Genomic DNA, 17784 nt, shown 5'->3' on the forward strand with positions numbered 1-17784 from the left:
ATACAAGCAATTTTTACATATATCATAAAGCATAAGAACACTATATTCCATATATTACACCACACGAATACAACTATCTTATTCCGACTCGCTCGTTTCTTCTTCTTCGGTTTTGGTTCGTTTTGCCAAGTTTCTAGGGATATATGATGTTCCCCTAATACGAGCCGTCGTTGTCCACATTGGTTTAGAAAAACCTGGTGGTTTAGAGGTTCCCGGGTCATTGTTACAACTTAATGACTTCGGGGGTTGACGATACATATAAAGTTCATCGGGGTTGGAATTAGATTTCTCTATTTTTATGCCCTTTCCCTTATTATTTTCTTTTGCCTTTTTAAATTCAGTTGGGGTAATTTCTATAACATCATCGGAATTCTCGTCGGAATCCGATTCATCGGAGAATTGGTAATCCTCCCAATATTTTGCTTCCTTGGCGGAAACACCATTGACCATAATTAACTTTGGTCGGTTGGTTGAGGATTTTCTTTTACTTAACCGTTTTATTATTTCCCCCACCGGTTCTATTTCTTCATCCGGTTCCGATTCTTCTTCCGGTTCCGATTCTTCTTCCGGTTCCGACTCTTCTTCCGGTTCCTCTTCGGGAACTTGTGAATCAGTCCACAAATCATTCCAATTTACATTTGACTCTTCATTATTATTAGGAGAGTCAATGGGACTTGTTCTAGAGGTAGACATCTATCACATAATATCAAACACGTTAAGAGATTAATATATCACATAATATTCATATGTTAAAAATATATAGTTTCCAACAAAAATGTTAAGCAATCATTTTTAAAGAAAACACGGTCGAAGTCAGACTCACTAATGCATCCTAACAAACTCGATAAGACACACTAATGCAAATTTTCTGGTTCTCTAAGACCAACGCTCGGATACCAACTGAAATGTCCCGTTCTTATTGATTAAAAACGTTCCATATTAATTGATTTCGTTGCGAGGTTTTGACCTCTATATGAGACGTTTTTCAAAGACTGCATTCATTTTTAAACAAACCATAACCTTTATTTCATCAATAAAGGTTTAAAAAGCTTTACGTAGATTATCAAATAATGATAATCTAAAATATCCTGTTTACACACGACCATTACATAATGGTTTACAATACAAATATGTTACAACAAAATAAGTTTCTTGAATGTAGTTTTTACACAATATCATACAAGCATGGACTCCAAATCTTGTCCTTATTTAAGTATGCGATAGCGGAAGCTCTTAATAATCACCTGAGAATAAACATGCTTAAAACGTCAACAAAAATGTTGGTGAGTTATAGGTTTAACCTATATATATCAAATCATAACAATAGACCACAAGATTTCATATTTCAATACACATCCCATACATAGAGATAAAAATCATTCATATGGTGAACACCTGGTAACCGACAATAACAAGATGCATATATAAGAATATCCCCATCATTCCGGGACACCCTTCGGATATGATATAAATTTCGAAGTACTAAAGCATCCGGTACTTTGGATGGGGTTTGTTAGGCCCAATAGATCTATCTTTAGGATTCGCGTCAATTAGGGTGTCTGTTCCCTAATTCTTAGATTACCAGACTTAATAAAAAGGGGCATATTCGATTTCGATAATTCAACCATAGAATGTAGTTTCACGTACTTGTGTCTATTTTGTAAATCATTTATAAAACCTGCATGTATTCTCATCCCAAAAATATTAGATTTTAAAAGTGGGACTATAACTCACTTTCACAGATTTTTACTTCGTCGGGAAGTAAGACTTGGCCACTGGTTGATTCACGAACCTATAACAATATATACATATATATCAAAGTATGTTCAAAATATATTTACAACACTTTTAATATATTTTGATGTTTTAAGTTTATTAAGTCAGCTGTCCTCGTTAGTAACCTACAACTAGTTGTCCACAGTTAGATGTACAGAAATAAATCGATAAATATTATCTTGAATCAATCCACGACCCAGTGTATACGTATCTCAGTATTGATCACAACTCAAACTATATATATTTTGGAATCAACCTCAACCCTGTATAGCTAACTCCAACATTCACATATAGAGTGTCTATGGTTGTTCCGAAATATATATAGATGTGTCGACATGATAGGTCGAAACATTGTATACGTGTCTATGGTATCTCAAGATTACATAATATACAATACAAGTTGATTAAGTTATGGTTGGAATAGATTTGTTACCAATTTTCACGTAGCTAAAATGAGAAAAATTATCCAATCTTGTTTTACCCATAACTTCTTCATTTTAAATCCGTTTTGAGTGAATCAAATTGCTATGGTTTCATATTGAACTCTATTTTATGAATCTAAACAAAAAAAGTATAGGTTTCTAGTCGGAAAAATAAGTTACAAGTCGTTTTTGTAAAGGTAGTCATTTCAGTCGAAAGAACAACGTCTAGATGACCATTTTAGAAAACATACTTCCACTTTGAGTTTAACCATAATTTTTGGATATCGTTTCATGTTCATAATAAAAATCATTTTCTCAGAATAACAACTTTTAAATCAAAGTTTATCATAGTTTTTAATTAACTAACCCAAAACAGCCCGCGGTGTTACTACGACGGCGTAAATCCGGTTTTACGGTGTTTTTCGTGTTTCCAGGTTTTAAATCATTAAGTTAGCATATCATATAGATATAGAACATGTGTTTAGTTGATTTTAAAAGTCAAGTTAGAAGGATTAACTTTTGTTTGCGAACAAGTTTAGAATTAACTAAACTATGTTCTAGTGATTACAAGTTTAAACCTTCGAATAAGATAGCTTTATATGTATGAATCGAATGATGTTATGAACATCATTACTACCTTAAGTTCCTTGGATGAACCTACTGGAAAAGAGAAAAATGGATCTAGCTTCAATGGATCCTTGGATGGCTCAAAGTTCTTGAAGCAAAATCATGACACGAAAACAAGTTCAAGTAAGATCATCACTTGAAATAAGATTGTTATAGTTATAGAAATTGAACCAAAGTTTGAATATGATTATTACCTTGTATTAGAATTATAACCTACTGTAAGAAACAAAGATTTCTTGAGGTTGGATGATCACCTTACAAGATTGGAAGTGAGCTAGCAAACTTGAAAGTATTCTTGATTTTATGAAACTAGAACTTTTGGAATTTATGAAGAACACTTAGAACTTGAAGATAGAACTTGAGAGAGTTCAATTAGATGAAGAAAATTGAAGAATGAAAGTGTTTGTAGGTGTTTTTGGTCGTTGGTGTATGGATTAGATATAAAGGATATGTAATTTTGTTTTCATGTAAATAAGTCATGAATGATTACTCATATTTTTGTAATCTTATGAGATATTTCATGCTAGTTGCCAAATGATGGTTCCCACATGTGTTAGGTGACTCACATGGGCTGCTAAGAGCTGATCATTGGAGTGTATATACCAATAGTACATACATCTAAAAGCTGTGTATTGTACGAGTACGAATACGGGTGCATACGAGTAGAATTGTTGATGAAACTGAACGAGAATGTAATTGTAAGCATTTTTGTTAAGTAGAAGTATTTTGATAAGTGTATTGAAGTCTTTCAAAAGTGTATAAATACATATTAAAACACTACATGTATATACATTTTAACTGAGTCGTTAAGTCATCGTTAGTCGTTACATGTAAGTGTTGTTTTGAAACCTTTAGGTTAACGATCTTGTTAAATGTTGTTAACCCAATGTTTATAATATCAAAAGAGATTTTAAATTATTATATTATCATGATATTATGATGTACGAATATCTCTTAATATGATATATATACATTAAATGTCGTTACAACGATAAACGTTACATATATGTCTCGTTTCAAAATCATTAAGTTAGTAGTCTTGTTTTTACATATGTAGTTCATTGTTAATATAATTAATGATATGTTTACTTATCATAATATCATGTTAACTATATATATAACCATATATATGTCATCATATAGTTTTTTTTTACAAGTTTTAACGTTCGTGAATCACCGGTCAACTTGGGTGGTCAATTGTCTATATGAAACCTATTTCAATTAATCAAGTCTTAACAAGTTTGATTGCTTAACATGTTGGAAACATTTAATCATGTAAACATCAATCTCAATTAATATATATAAACATGGAAAAGTTCGGGTCACTACAATTAATATATCACATAATATACACATGTTAATAATATATAGTTTCCAACAAAAATGTTAAGCAATCATTTTTAAAGAAAACACGATCGAAGACCAGACTCACTAATGCATCCTAACAAACTCGATAAGACACACTAATGCAAATTTCTGGTTCTCTAAGACCAACGCTCGGATACCAACTGAAATGTCCCGTTCTTATTGATTAAAAACGTTCCATATTAATTGATTTCGTTGCGAGGTTTTGACCTCTATATGAGACGTTTTTCAAAGACTGCATTCATTTTTAAAACAAACCATAACCTTTATTTCATAAAAAAAGGTTTAAAAAGCTTTACGTAGATTATCAAATAATGATAATCTAAAATATCCTGTTTACACACGACCATTACATAATGGTTTACAATACAAATATGTTACATCGAAATCAGTTTCTTGAATGCAGTTTTTACACAATATCATACAAACATGGACTCCAAATCTTGTCCTTATTTTAGTATGCAATAGCGGAAGCTCTTAGTATTCACCTGAGAATAAACATGCTTTAAACGTCAACAAAAATGTTGGTGAGTTATAGGTTTAACCTATATATATCAAATCGTAACAATAGACCACAATATTTCATATTTCAATACACATCCCATACATAGAGATAAAAATCATTCATATGGTGAACACCTGGTAACCGACATTAACAAGATGCATATATAAGAATATCCCCATCATTCCGGGACACCCTTCGGATATGATATAAATTTCGAAGTACTAAAGCATCCGGTACTTTGGATGGGGTTTGTTAGGCCCAATAGATCTATCTTTAGGATTCGCGTCAATTAGGGTGTCTGTTCCCTAATTCTTAGATTAGCAGACTTAATAAAAAGGGGCATATTCGATTTCGATAATTCAACCATAGAATGTAGTTTCACGTACTTGTGTCTATTTTGTAAATCATTTATAAAACCTGCATGTATTCTCATCCCAAAAATATTAGATTTTAAAAGTGGAACTATAACTCACTTTCACAGATTTTTACTTCGTCGAGAAGTAAGACTTGGCCACTGGTTGATTCACAAACCTATAACAATATATACATATATATCAAAGTATGTTCAAAATATATTTACAACACTTTTAATATATTTTGATGTTTTAAGTTTATTAAGTCAGCTGTCCTCGTTAGTAACCTACAACTAGTTGTCCACAGTTAGATGTACAGAAATAAATCGATAAATATTATCTTGAATCAATCCACGACCCAGTGTATACGTATCTCAGTATTGATCACAACTCAAACTATATATATTTTGGAATCAACCTCAACCCTGTATAGCTAACTCCAACATTCACATATAGAGTGTCTATAGTTGTTCCGAAATATATATAGATGTGTCGACATGATAGGTCGAAACATTGTATACGTGTCTATGGTATCTCAAGATTACATAATATACAATACAAGTTGATTAAGTTATGGTTGGAATAGATTTGTTACCAATTTTCACGTAGCTAAAATGAGAAAAATTATCCAATCTTGTTTTACCCATAACTTCTTCATTTTAAATCCGTTTTGAGTGAATCAAATTGCTATGGTTTTATATTGAACTCTATTTTATGAATCTAAACAGAAAAAGTATAGGTTTATAGTCAGAAAAATAAGTTACAAGCCATTTTTGTAAAGGTAGTCATTTCAGTCGAAAGAACGACGTCTAGATGACCATTTTAGAAAACATACTTCCACTTTGAGTTTAACCATAATTTTTGGATATAGTTTCATGTTCATAATAAAAATCATTTTCCCAGAATAAAAACTTTTAAATCAAAGTTTATCATAGTTTTTAATTAACTAACCCAAAACAGCCCGCGGTGTTACTACGACGGCGTAAATCCGGTTTTACGGTGTTTTTCGTGTTTCTAGGTTTTAAATCATTAAGTTAACATATCATATAGATATAGAACATGTGTTTAGTTGATTTTAAAAGTCAAGTTAGAAGGATTAACTTTTATTTGCGAACAAGTTTAGAATTAACTAAACTATGTTCTAGTGATTACAAGTTTAAACCTTCGAATAAGATAGCTTTATATGTATGAATCGAATGATGTTATGAACATCATTACTACCTCAAGTTCCTTGGATAAACCTACTAGAAATGAGAAAAATATATCTAGCTTCAAAGGATCCTTGGATGGCTTGAAAGTTCTTGAAGCAGAATCATGACACGAAAACAATTTCTAGTAAGATTTCCACCCGAAATAAGATTGTTATAGTTATAGAAATTGAATTAAAGTTTGAATATGATTATTACTTTGTATTAGAAAGATAACCTACTGTAATTAACAAAGGTTTCTTGATCTTGGATGATCACTTGGAATGGATTTAGAAAACTTGAAAGTAAACTTGCAATCTTGGAAGTATTCTTGATTTTATGAAACTAGAACTTTTGGAATTTATGAAGAACACTTAGAACTTGAAGATAGAACTTTAGAGAGATCAATTAGATGAAGAAAATTTATGAATGAAAGTGTTTGTAGGTGTTTTTGGTCGTTGGTGTATGGATTAGATATAAAGGATATGTAATTTTTTTTCCATGTAAATAAGTCATGAATGATTACTCATATTTTTGTAATTTTATGAGATATTTCATGCTAGTTGCCAAATGATGGTTCCCACATGTGTTAGGTGACTCACATGGGCTGCTAAGAGCTGATCATTGGAGTGTATATACCAATAGTACATACATCTAACAGCTGTGTATTGTATGAGTACGAATACGGGTGCATACGAGTAGAATTATTGATGAAACTGAACGAGGATGTAATTGTAAGCATTTTTGTTAATTAGAAGTATTTTGATAAGTGTCTTGAAGTCTTTCAAAAGTGTATGAATACATATTAAAACACTACATGTATATACATTTTAACTGAGTCGTTAAGTCATCGTTAGTCGTTACATGTAAATGTTGTTTTGAAATCTTTAGGTTAACGATCTTGTTGAATGTTGTTAACCCATTGTTTATTATAACAAATGAGATGTTAAATTGTTATATTATCATGATATTATGATATATAATATATCTTAGTATGATATATATACAGTTAAATGTCGTTACAACGATAATCGTTACATATATGTCTCGTTTCGAAATCATTAAGTTAGTAGTCTTATTTTTACATATGTATTTCATTGTTAATACACTTAATAATATATTTACTTATCATTTAACATAATTAACCAAGTGTATAATATCTTAATATGATTCATATGTACCTAGTAAGACGTTGTTTTAACGATAATCGTTATATATATCGTTTTCGAGTTTCTTAAATTAATAGTCTCATTTTTATGTATATAACTCATTGTTAAATTACCTAATGAGATACATACTTATAATAAAATCATGTTAACTATATATATAACCATATATATGTCATCGTATAGTTTTTACAAGTTTTAACGTTCATAATTGTCCTGTTGGACTTTCCGAAGTCAATTTGTTAAGTTTTGACTTTAAATATTTGTTGGTGCATGCTATAGAATGTTTGATGAAATTTATATCAATAGATTCATTTTCGAATGTCTTTTCATATGATATAACTTTCATTCGATATTATATGACACAAACATAGATATTTAAAGTCAAAGTTAAAGAAAAAAGACAAAAAAGTCAAAACAGGACAATTATTTTGGGACGGAGGGAGTATATTCTCACTCACTAAGCATTAGCTTACCCGCTCGTTGTTTATATTTTTATTGGTTCGCAAGGTGGCGGCTTGGGTAAGCATGGGGACTAGTGCTATGCGGGTTGCTTTAAAAGATTGTGCTTTAGACTTTTGATTAGGATTGGGTAGCATTCCCAATCACCATGCTAGGTTTTGTCGAAAAGTAAAATAGTCGGGTCAACGTTTACCTTTTGGTTATGTCAAACGGGTCTTGGGTTGTATGCCCGTTTTGTATTTCAACTTATGTAATGTATGTTTTAAAGTCGATTAAACTTACAATTGTAATGAAGATGTTTTTGGAAACATAATTGGAACCTAAATGTTGTAAATATTATTTCGTTAAAAGGAAAAATAAATTATGGGCCGGAATACGACGAGTTGGGTCGTTTCATTCTCGCTCTCACGTGAGCTCGAGCTTGATACGAGGGTTCCAACGAATTCTAACATTATAAATTGTGCTTTGTCTGAGTCATTTGAGCTTACGATCCAAGACCTCTACGGACTCTAAAATGAAAGGAAGTTTGGCATCTAAGCGTATCTCAAAGAGATGAACAGTAAAGTTTGATTCTGTTAAGTGTTTTTCGAGTTTCAAACGTGAAAGGTATCATGAATGTTCTTCTTAGGTCTCTCGACTTCATTGTTTATCAAAAGCTTGTTAAGATACTCTCCCGTGGCGAATACTAGTATAGTGTGTAGAGTTCCTCACCATTGATGAATATGAAAAAGGAGATTCAATTACGCGTGTAGTATGAGAGAAGATATCTCAAATAAGTGTAATGATGGGAGAAGTTTTTGTCTTGGTGTAGCCACATCGAGCATCTTTTAGTTGAATGTCAAAACTGTGTGAAATCGATATAGTATACATATAGTCATATATATAGGTGTGTGTGTGTGTGTATATATATATATATATATATATATATATATATATATATATATATATATATATATAATTGAATAATAGCTGACCATTTATCAGAAGTATAATGATCACATGACAAACGAAGAATAGTGTGGTCTCGGATTGTGTAATATTTAGGTTCTCGGTGTTTTTAGATGGAAACAAAGAAATTAACAGAGTCATGTAACATGGTACATGGTGGTGATAAGGTTGATCAGACATCATCACCATCAAGAGCTACTAGAACTTTGGTATGACCTACTATAATATAACCACGTTGATCAGGCGTCATTATATTACATTAATCCATACTTCCATTCCAACATCACTCCATCAAGTAAAAGAGAATATAATCATGGAGAATGAAAATGAATAAGGTGTAATGGCATCTTGAATAAAACTTCCCATTTAATCGAAAAGAGCTAGTAACCTATGAAGGTGTGTTTCTCGAGGGAAATGAGTAAATTATAGTTCTCATCAATGTGTTCAAGGTCGATCGGTGTTTCTTCACAACAGAGTAGTACACCAAATTAGTGCCAATAAAAACAATGCTATGTAAATTAAAATACACAACTGGCGAGTTGTTAAGCTTAGTATCGAGTATCAGACAATAGTACTGATAAGTAGTGATAATAGTATTGACCCACAATAGTGATAGTAGTAAGTAATGGTAGGTAGTAAGCAACAGTAGTGATAGGTAGTGGTTAATTATTATCGCAACGGATAGTAATAGAAATAGGTGTATGTAGTAATGCAACTAGTAATACGTAATAGTTTATAGTTGGGTTGTAGTCTAGAATCACTAATGTGCCCTAATGACTCAGTTAGACACACTAATGCAATTCCTAGATCCCTACAACCATTAGCTCTTATACCAACTGAAACACCCCGCCAAATTCCATTGGACGAAATGTTATCATTCGATCCCGCAACATAACAATTACGCCCTCTATATGAGACGTTTTCCAAAAGTATTCGCATTTATTTTCCAAAACTTTCCAAAATAAGTAAGTAATTCAAAAGACCATGAATTACACTTGTAAAACATAAGTAGTAAATGTAAAATGCGAATAATAGTGTTTGAAACAAAAGCTGAACTCCAGCTATGCAAGCATTCAACCTCTAGCAAACAACAGAAGCAAATCATCTAGTACCTGAGAATAAGACATGCTAAAAGGTCAACACAACAGTTGGTGAGTTATAGGTTTGGTTTCACAATAGTAATTAAGATAGACTACAAAAGTTTTGTAGTTCAAAAGTTTATACACAACAATATGTCTTGTTTCAAATGTTTGTGGACTAAACCATGTCTCGTTTCAAATATTTGTAAACAAAAATCATGTCTCGTTTCACATATTTGTAGACAAAACCATGTCTCGTTTCAAATGTTTGTAGACCACGATATTTATCAAAAAAAGTTTCTAAAGTGTATGAATCTCGTGAGCAATTGAATTATGAAGCTTAACACCGCGCGTGGTATCCCACACATCTTCCTTTTACCCTATAATAGTGTACACCGACCAAGTGTATCGTTTACGAAGTAACATTCACCTCAGTTAATGTAGGGTGGGGTTTGTCAAACCTAACAGATATGTCCATATGATTCGCGCTTACATAAGTAATTTAACATATTCGAGCTAAGGGCTTTTCGTTCTGTAACTCATGCAATACAAAGTTGTTTCTAAATCATCGTGTCTCGTTGTAAATCTGTTCCAACAGCGTGTATCCACATCCCGAGTATAAAAAGTAAAATTTTAAAAGAAAGTATGACTGTGAACCTTCGTATAATAAACTTTTTAGAAAACTAGTAAGCATGTATTCTCACCCCCAAAAACAGTAGAGAAAAAGGGCGCTATAACTCACCTGTAGCGCAGCTACAAATAACACAATAGATAATCAAGATGTAGGTCCTTGACCCGTAAACTCAACCTAGAGAAATAAGTTGGTCAATAAAATGTCTAAGATACTAGGTTGGTCCATAGGGTATGCACAGTCCTAATGCTCAAACCGACTCATAGCCACAATAAAAGTCAACACATAGTCAACAAAACTCATGCAAGTTAACAAAAGTCAAACTTGGTCAATATGGTCAACCTAAGTAAAAAACATCACTAGGTTATGAAATCTTGGTCAATAAGTCAAACCAAGTTCAATTGACCACTTTCAGATTTCAGTTTCACAGTTTTAACAGTTTCCGGTTATGTATCGTATAAATAGTTTGTTAATGACAAATAGAGTCCCATAAAACACAAAGCAAATAATGTATGATTATGGTAATTTACATGTCAGTAGGTAAGGTTCATACCATTCCATAAATATGGGCCATATGGTCTATACATTCGTTGTAGCACATTTACAGTCACACATTGCACGAAACAGTTTCAACAAAGTCAACACAAGTCAAAGTAAGTCAACCGTTAGTCAACCATTGCCAATGAGGTCAACATATGTCAACCACATTAGTAGGTAACTCATTTTGGTCTAACAAATCTACACATGTCATTCAAGAAAGTTTCGGTTGCAGTTTAGCGTTCTAGTTAATTGACTAAGTGTTCATGTCAACCGGCCCTCAAACAGATGAGCATAAATCACAAAATACAAAACATGATAAAATGATTCTTTACAGATCAGTATATTAAGTTATTAGATTTTAAAAAATTCTAACCATGCTATAATAGGATTTATAGAACTCAAGATATACACAAATAACACCAATTCAGTTTCTGCACGCGCAGTCAGAGCATAACGCTTATAAGTTGAGCATAAAAATTCAAAACACTATGAAACCAATGGGAGACTTTTGAAAACACGTTCCTCTACTTACGTTAAAGAAATCATAATTATTGGTTTAGCCAATTAGTACAGTTTATTCATGCAAGTCAGTCGTTCTATTTTCAAAAATATTTTGGAAGCATGTTATCTTGTACTGCATTACCGCCACATAACACAACAATTCAATATACCACCAATTAGAAAGTCTTCCTAATCATGTTCTAATTAATATTCCAGGAAATCATGGCAATCCATCTTACCAATTACTCACAATCACATTTTATTCATGCAAACATCGCTTAAATCTTACAAAACAATGTTTCGATCATAACTTAAGTTTTACAAATTTTAATCACGCAATATTTTAGTGTAGAGTTATTAAATTTTCATATGAAATCCATTTATCAACATTTCATGAATTAATTATATCACACCTCCAGTTAGGGTCTGGGTGAATGTGACATTAATATCAAAAATACCAACATATTATATAAATGAGAACGACACTATATGATAAAAATAAACTTTATTGAGTATGCAGCGGAATGAAATAGAATGTCGTTACAAGAATTGAAATTACAAGAATGTAAATAAATGCATAAATAATAAATGTGACTCTTTCTTCAAGTCCTAGAGTCCAAGTAGCATCACATAGATAAGAGTAAGCTGATCAATCGTAACCTGAGACAAAACATGCTAAAGTGTCAACTAAAAAAGGTTGAGTGAAGTTCATAGGTTTAACAAAATAGTTGACCGTTGTTTAGACCACAAGATTTTTATTTATAAAAGTAGATCTCGCAGGGATCTAAAAGTAGTGCCAAGTTTGTGATATTTAGACTAAACAATTTCAAAGTTTGCCCCATGACAAGTTGTACCGTCCTTGTCGGTTTGAATCATTATTAAGTAATACAATGACTTGGTAAAATGTATCAGGGACGTTACTCTCGATAGGCCTACCCCCAATAACTAAGCATGCGTTATGTAATAGCAATTAAAAATATCACAGTGGGGACTTGCAGGACATAGGCAGGTATAGCATAGTTTAACAGTTGGTACTTGTTTCTAAGTTGTAAATATTAAAAGAAGCATGTGTCTCACCCCAGTAGGTTAAATAAGTTGTGCACAATATAAAGTGGGGCTATGATGTTCACCTTAGTAAGTAGGAGAAGAGTTGTTATTCCTCGAAATAGAGGAGTTGGATGAATGTGAGCAGAAAGTCAACCTAATGACATTTAAGAGTAGTTAAATGTTTGCCCAAGTTTAAGTTAAGTATGCAAGTGTTTAAGTGTAGTTCATTTTACTAAATTTCCATTCTTAGTAAGTTTCCATTTTTAGTAAGTTTCCATTTTTAGTAAGTTAGTGTTGAACACTAGTGAGTTGTTCTTAATAAGTCCACCACTTATTAAGTGTACAAGTGACCAAGTGTTGTTCACTTAGTGAGTGTATAATTACTATAGTCAGGTTTGATATTGTGCACCATACCCAAACATCTATGCCACCGCCGAGTCACTTGAATGATCAATTGTTACTGGTTGGCCCAGGATCTCTTGACCAAAATCTAAGTTTGACATTCGAGATCCACAAGCGTCCCATAATGGTACCAAGGATTATCCTAGGCCTTAAGTAGCGTTGATGTTTGAAATGTCCCATTCATATTGATTATAAACGTTCCATATTAATTGATTTCATCGCGAGGTTTTGACCTCTATATGAGACGTTTTTCAAAGACTGCATTCATTTTTAAAACAACCATAACCTTTATTTTATCTATAAAGGTTTAAAAAGCATTACGTAGATTATCAAATAATGATAATCTAAAATATACCGTTTACACACGACCATTACATAATGGTTTACAATAAAAATATATTACATCAAAAATAAGTTTCTTGAATGCAGTTTTTACATAATATCATACAAGCATGGACTCCAAATCTTGTCCTTATTTTAGTATGCAACAGCGGAAGCTCTTAATAATCACCTGAGAATAAACATGCTTAAAATGTCAACAAAAATGTTGGTGAGTTATTGGTTTAACCTATATATTATCAAATCATAATAATAGACCACAAGATTTCATATTTCAATATACATCCCATACATAGAGATAAAATTCATTCATATGGTGAACACCTGGTAACCGACATTAACAAGATGCATGTAGTGACCCGAACTTTTCCATGTTTATATATATATATATTAAATGAAATTGTTATTTACATGATTAAGTATTTCCAATATGTTAAGCAATCAAACTTGTTAAGACTTGATTAATTGAAATAGGTTTCATATAGACAAATTGACCACCCAAGTTGACCGGTGATTCACGAACGTTAAAACTTGTAAAAACTATACGATGACATATATATGGTTATATATGAAATGTCCCGTTCTTATTGATTAAAAACGTTCCATATTAATTGATTTCGTTGCGAGGTTTTGACCTCTATATGAGACGTTTTTCAAAGACTGCATTCATTTTAAAACAAACCATAACCTTTATTTCATCAATAAAGGTTTAAAAAGCTTTACGTAGATTATCAAATAACGATAATCTAAAATATCCTGATTACACACGACCATTACATAATGGTTTACAATACAAATATGTTACAACAAAATAAGTTTCTTGAATGCAGTTTTTACACAATATCATACAAGCATGGACTCTAAATCTCGTCCTTATTTAAGTATGCGACAGCGGAAGCTCTTAATAATCACCTGAGAATAAACATGCTTAAAACGTCAACAAAAATGTTGGTGAGTTATAGGTTTAACCTATATATATCAAATCATAATAATAGACCACAAGATTTCATATTTCAATACACATCCCATACATAGAGATAAAAATCATTCATATGGTGAACACCTGGTAACCGACATTAACAAGATGCATATATAAGAATATCCCCATCATTTCGGGACACCCTTCGAATATGATATAAATTTCGAAGTACTAAAGCATCCGGTACTTTAGATGGGGTTTGTTAGGCCCAATAGATCTATCTTTAGAATTCGCGTCAATTAGGGTGTCTGTTCCCTAATTCTTAGATTACCAGACTTAATAAAAAGGGCATATTCGATTTCGATAATTCAACCATAGAATGTAGTTTCACGTACTTGTGTCTATTTTGTAAATTATTTATAAAACCTGCATGTATTCTCATCCCAAAAATATTAGATTTTAAAAGTGGGACTATAACTCACTTTCATAGATTTTTACTTCGTCGGGAAGTAAGACTTGGCCACTGGTTGATTCACGAACCTATAACAATATATACATATATATCAAAGTATGTTCAAAATATATTTACAACACTTTTAATATATTTTGATGTTTTAAGTTTATTAAGTCAGCTGTCCTCGTTAGTAACCTACAACTAGTTGTCCACAGTTAGACGTACAGAAATAAATCGATAAATATTATCTTGAATCAATCCACGACCCAGCGTATACGTATCTCAGTATTGATCACAACTCAAACTATATATATTTTGGAATCAACCTCAACCCTGTATAGCTAACTCCAACATTCACATATAGAGTGTCTATGGTTGTTCCGAAATATATATAGATGTGTCGACATGATAGGTCGAAACATTGTATACGTGTCTATGGTATCTCAAGATTACATAATATACAATACAAGTTGATTAAGTTATGGTTGGAATAGATTTGTTACCAATTTTCACGTAGCTAAAATGAGAAAAATTATCCAATCTTGTTTTACCCATAACTTCTTCATTTTAAATCCGTTTTGAGTGAATCGAATTGCTATGGTTTCATATTGAACTCTATTTTATGAATCTAAACAGAAAAAGTATAGGTTTATAGTCAGAAAAATAAGTTACAAGTCGTTTTTGTAAAGGTAGTCATTTCAGTCGAAAGAACGACGTCTAGATGACCATTTTAGAAAACATACTTTCACTTTGAGTTTAACCATAATTTTTGGATATAGTTTCATGTTCATAATAAAAATCATTTTCTCAGAATAAAAACTTTTAAATCAAAGTTTATCATAGTTTTTAATTAACTAACCCAAAACAGCCCGCGGTGTTACTACGACGGCGTAAATCCGGTTTTACGGTGTTTTTCGTGTTTCCAGGTTTTAAAACATTAAGTTAGCATATCATATAGATATAGAACATGTATTTAGTTGATTTTAAAAGTCAAGTTAGAAGGATTAACTTTTGTTTGCGAACAAGTTTAGAATTGACTAAACTATGTTCTAGTGATTACAAGTTTAAACCTTCGAATAAGATAGCTTTATATGTATGAATCGAATGATGTTATGAACATCATTACTACCTTAAGTTCCTTGGATAAACCTACTGGAAAATAGAAAAATGGATCTAGCTTCAACGGATCCTTGGATGGCTCGAAGTTCTTGAAGCAGAATCATGACACGAAAACAAGTTCAAGTAAGATCATCACTTGAAATAAGATTGTTATAGTTATAGAAATTGAACTAAAGTTTGAATATGATAATTACCTTGTATTAGAATGATAACCTACTGTAAGAAACAAAGATTTCTTGAGGTTGGATGATCACCTTACAAGATTGGAAGTGAGCTAGCAAACTTGAAAGTATTCTTGATTTTATGTAACTAGAACTTGTAGAATTTATGAAGAACACTTAGAACTTGAAGATAGAACTTGAGAGAGATCAATTAGATGAAGAAAATTGAAGAATGAAAGTGTTTGTAGGTGTTTTTGGTCGTTGGTGTATGGATTAGATATAAAGGATATGTAATTTTGTTTTCATGTAAATAAGTCATGAATGATTACTCATATTTTTGTAATTTTATGAGATATTTCATGCTAGTTGCCAAATGATGGTTCCCACATGTGTTAGGTGACTCACATGGGCTGCTAAGAGCTGATCATTGGAGTGTATATACCAATAGTACATACATCTAAAAGCTGTATATTGTACGAGTACGAATACGGGTGCATACGAGTAGAATTGTTGATGAAACTGAACGAGGATGTAATTGTAAGAATTTTTGTTAAGTAGAAGTATTTTGATAAGTGTATTGAAGTCTTTCAAAAGTGTATAAATACATATTAAAACACTACATGTATATACATTTTAACTGAGTCGTTAAGTCATCGTTAGTCGTTACATGTAAGTGTTGTTTTGAAACCTTTAGGTTAACGATCTTGTTAAATGTTGTTAACCCAATGTTTATAATAGCAAATGAGATTTTAAATTATTATATTATCATGATATTATCATGTATGAATATCTCTTAATATGATATATATACATTAAATGTCTTTACAACGATAATCGTTACATATATGTCTCGTTTAAAAATCATTAAGTTAGTAGTCTTGTTTTTACATATGTAGTTCATTGTTAATATACTTAATGATATCTTTACTTATCATAGTATCATGTTAACTATATATATATATCCATATATATGTCATCATATAGTTTTTACAAGTTTTAACGTTCGTGAATCACCGGTCAACTTGGGTGGTCAATTGTCTATATGAAACATATTTCAATTAATCAAGTCTTAACAAGTTTGATTGATTAACATTTTGGAAACATTTAATCATGTAAATATCAATCTCAATTAATATATATAAACATGGAAAAGTTCGGGTCACTACAGTACCTACCCGTTAAATAAATTTCGTCCCGAAATTTTAAGCTGTTGAAGGTGTTGACGAATCTTCTGGAAATAGATGCGGGTATTTCTTCTTCATCTGATCTTCACGCTCCCAGGTGAACTCAGGTCCTCTACGAGCATTCCATCGAACCTTAACAATTGGTATCTTGTTTTGCTTAAGTCTTTTAACCTCACGATCCATTATTTCGACGGGTTCTTCGATGAATTGGAGTTTTTCGTTGATTTGGATTTCATCTAACGGAATAGTGAAATCTTCTTTAGCAAAACATTTCTTCAAATTCGAGACGTGAAAAGTGTTATGTACAGCCGCGAGTTGTTGAGGTAACTCAAGTCGGTAAGCTACTGGTCCAACACGATCAATAATCTTGAATGGTCCAATATACCTTGGATTTAATTTCCCTCGTTTACCAAATCGAACAACGCCTTTCCAAGGTGCAACTTTAAGCATGACCATCTCTCCAATTTCAAATTCTATATCTTTTCTTTTAATGTCAGCGTAGCTCTTTTGTCGACTTTGGGCGGTTTTCAACCGTTGTTGAATTTGGATGATCTTCTCGGTAGTTTCTTGTATAATCTCCGGACCCGTAATCTGTCT

This window comes from Rutidosis leptorrhynchoides, chromosome 2, assembly GCF_046630445.1.
Source record: "Rutidosis leptorrhynchoides isolate AG116_Rl617_1_P2 chromosome 2, CSIRO_AGI_Rlap_v1, whole genome shotgun sequence".
NCBI classification, from domain to species: Eukaryota; Viridiplantae; Streptophyta; class Magnoliopsida; order Asterales; family Asteraceae; genus Rutidosis; species Rutidosis leptorrhynchoides.